Source organism: Gouania willdenowi, chromosome 2 (assembly GCF_900634775.1).
Source record: "Gouania willdenowi chromosome 2, fGouWil2.1, whole genome shotgun sequence".
NCBI lineage: Eukaryota > Metazoa > Chordata > Actinopteri > Blenniiformes > Gobiesocidae > Gouania > Gouania willdenowi.
Window position 1 is genome coordinate 483,630 of NC_041045.1, and position 4,442 is coordinate 488,071.

Sequence of the window (4,442 nt, forward strand, 5' to 3'; positions counted from 1 at the left end):
TGTAAAGTATGTTCAGTAATGAGTGACTTATGTAACGCTGTGATGGAAACACGTGCTTGTGGTTTGGTTCCTATAGAACGTTCAGAGCTCAGGGACTTCCTTTAGATTAAAGAGGAATTCACTCTGACGTGTGTTAAAGAGAAACAGAGACGATACCAGACTAAACACACGTTTCTGCCTCGTCAAACCAGCAAACAGCTGAAAGTACGCACGTGTAAGCATGTCTGCAACGTATTAGTGACTCTATAGGTCAGCATGTACTGTGTAAATCATACGTAGATGTACGTAAAGTAGAGCTCACGCTGCATTTAAAGGTGATTTTAGGTCAACAGACAAGTGAACATTTGACTGATCAGAACACAATCTAGAATATTTACTGTATTAGCTTAGCATTAGCATTAATATATGTTAGCATTAACATTAGCCTAACATTAGAATTAACCTAGCAATACTATAAACATTAACCTGGCATTAGCTATTATTAGCATTAACTAGCATTAACATTAGCATTAACATAGGCATTAGTTAGTTCTGAGAGAGCGTGTAATTAGCATGCTGACTGCAGAAATGTCCACCAGAGCTGTTGGCCGTGAATTGAATATTAATTTCTCTACCATAACACGTCTCCAAAGGCGTTTCAGATAATTAGGCAATAGGCCTCATGTTGCAGCATGATAATGCAACAGCCTCATGTTGCAGCATGATAATGCACAGCCTCATGTTGCAGCATTATAATGCACAGCCTCATGTTGCAGCATGATAATGCACGGCCCCATGTTGCAGCATGATAATGCACAGCCCCATGTTGCAGCATTATAATGCACAGCCTCATGTTGCAGCATGATAATGCACAGCCTCATGTTGCAGCATGATAATGCACAGCCCCATGTTGCAGCATGATAATGCACAGCCCCATGTTGCAGCATGATAATGCACAGCCCCATGTTGCAGCATGATAATGCAACAGCCTCATGTTGCAGCATGATAATGCACGGCCCCATGTTGCAGCATGATAATGCACAGCCCCATGTTGCAGCATTATAATGCACAGCCTCATGTTGCAGCATGATAATGCACAGCCTCATGTTGCAGCATGATAATGCACAGCCTCATGTTGCAGCATAATAATGCACAGCCCCATGTTGCAGCATGATAATGCACGGCCTCATGTTGCAGCATGATAATGCACAGCCTAGGATCCAAACACAATTCCTGAAGCTGAAAACATCCCAGTAGTTGAATGACCAGCACAGTCAGTGGTCATGTGATTCATTGAACATGTTTGGGATGCTCTGAGTGGGCGGATACCACAGCGTGTTCCACTTCCTGCTAATATCCAGCAACTTGTCTCAGCCATTGAAGAGGAGTGGATCAATATTCCACAGACCATAATCACTGTGTGAGGCTAATGGTGGTCACTGACCATAAATAACTGCATCGTAAATTACCGTGAACACATTACAGACACACAAAACCAGAGACAAGTTGGTCTGATTTCCTCAAAGTGCTCATAAATACTGGGAACTGTCAGAGAGGCTGACCTTTGACCCTGAGGAGCGTCTCAGTTACAGCAACGTAAAGAAGTCAAACATCAGGTTTTCATCAGCGCTTAATCACTGAGAGGAACCGTGGAGGTCTGAAACATCATAAATGTCCACATTACTAATGCTTATCCACTTTTATTTCACCATAGTCAACATTTTTACTGAACATTTCTACAATTTTTTTACTTTTAAATTTCATCTAATGGCTTATGAAGAATTCTTTCATTCATTTATTTTACTGTAAAGTCATGTTTCTACTTCCTGGGTTTCTACAACTGGCAAATTCATTAAAAAAGAACAGTTTAATTTCTTTAAATACAAACAATAGGGAAGTGACGAACATGTTGATGCTAAGGTAGTGTTTAGCTCCTCCCACCGTGACTCTCAGGAGTCTAAATGTTGTAAATAATGAGTGAAATCACACATTATTGTCAGAGAAAAGTGTCTTAAAGGGGCTTAAAGGGTTAAAGTTTGTTTCCTTTCCCATAATTCTACATCTAAAGCCCAGAGCACGACATGAATAATTCTATCTAAAGTCAACCCTCAGGTCTGTGTTTGCGCTTTGTTCATTGTTCAGTATTGGTTTAGAACTTTGTAATAAATGCTCTTTTGTTTTAAATCCACTCCTGCCTGAAGGTTTGTGTGTTTCTACAACCTGACCAACACACACTCAATCAATGGCTCCATGGCTAAACATTTAAACCTCCTCATGGTCTTTGTCACCTGAACGTTGACCTTTTGACCTTGTCTAGTGACGACTTTACCACGATGTACCGTGTGTAGCTGTAGCTACGTTGTTTAATTCATGATAAGATCTTTGTGCTGCAGTACCATACGTGAACTGTTGGGCGCAGTGTTGCGTCACCATTTACATTATGAAGAAGAATTGTGCGATAGCAGAAAAAACCACCTCAAGTCTCCAAAGTTTGGAACCATTTCACTGAAAACTTCTACTAATAAACACCTGATGTAGAACAAACATCTGTGACATGAAACAAACAGTAAATATGTTAAAAAACTTATATTTACATATATATTTAAAAATAACATCTCAGTAACATTTCAACATGGCCTTAAAAGGAAGACGATGGTCACATGACTCGAGTGCCAAAAAATAACTTATATTTTTAAAAGAACCACAAATTAATTAATATATATTTTGTACAATCACCGCGTTTTATGGCACTTAAAATATTCGTATATTATGTAGAATATATTAAGAATTGTATTTTTTCAAAACTATAATGTAAACTTTTGACCACAATGGGGGCCAATGCCCCCCCCCCCCTTTATCCCCCATCACAGAGACAACTGTGGCCAATGAAATGTGTTTGCATAGTTGTTTAAAGCACATAAAACATAGGATCATACATCTATACTGTGCACGTGAATAACAGATGAAAAAGCTGCAGTGCATTAAAAGTCTTCATAAACATTAGACTGAGAACAAAGGAGATGCTTTTCATTCTTTATTTAATAAATCTAACATAGCACAAAGCTCCAGAGGAAGTTTATTCCATAATCTGGACATGAAGCGATTGGTTGTAGAAAACAAATCTTCTTCAAATTGTAGAAAACTGAAGGAAAAAACACAGACATTATTGAATAAAGCTGTCGACTTAAAACAAAATCTAAACATATCAGCTTCCAACATAAAACCTTTTCTCTATTAATACACATTTTTAGCATTTCCAGTGAGTTCAGGTGTTCCAGTAAATTAGTATGACATCACAGATTTCCTGACTGCCCTGAACGCCTCTCTGATCACTGATTGGATCTCGTTCTCGTCTTTCACATTTCAAACTGTTTTTGAACTTCCAGCTCCTTCTTTGTGTTTTCTGAACTCAAACATTCTGGATCTTTTAAAATATCTTATGTAATGATGCAGAAAGTGCCAGAGTTGGGCATGCAGAGGGGGTTTATGGGTAATGTGAGGAGGACGGTGATGTCAGTTAGACTTTAGTCACGGTACAGGTCGTTCACACAGAAACATACTGTACGAGCAACAACACTTTGTCTCAGATTTAACCACATTTATTTTACTCTGTTATGAAATGAATGAAAACTAAATGTATGAAAGGTTTCCTGTAGCTGCTGGTGTAGCGCTCTCTGCTATTAGCATGCTATTAGCATGCTAACCATATCAAAGGATGGAGTTGGACTGACATTATTCACACCTTTTAAAATTTTAAAATCCTTTTTACACCAAACTGGGATTTCATCTTCAAAGCCAACTGACGTCATGGCAACGTAATAAACTCTCATATCTAATACAACATGTCTAGGGTTTTAATTGAAGATCTCAGAGAAACATGTTATTTATTTTGATTGCATCATCAAAATGACGATAAAGCATATTCATATTTGTAAATGATGTACGGTTGATGTCGTGTTCAGAGCAGTGTTTAATAGGGACTGATAAACATAGACATTATCAAACTAACAACAGTGTGTGTGTGTGTTAGCTTTACACACACAAAGATCAGTGGCAGGGGGGTTGATCATGTGACAATACAGTTATCTCCCTAGTCCAGTATAACAACTATAATTTAACAGTAATGATTTCATCTTTTTCTCAAAATCACCAGTTCCACAGAAATCAAGTAAATTTTTAGTTTTATAATGCTAATGCGTTCATTCACAGGTAACAATTATAGTTTATATAATTCATATTCCATGTACGCAAACACTAGTGGGTAAATGTGACATTTATAACTGAATATATTTTACATTTTTCCCCCCTCAGATAAAGGAGGGCGGCGCCCCAGCGCGCCCTGAGGGCCGGATGCCACTGATAAAGAAAGTCCCTGCAGAGATTCTAACGTTCTTGAATCGCTAAAACAAAGCATTTATTGATTGTTTATGAATAGTAGTGAAATGATCAAAGACTGAGTTTAA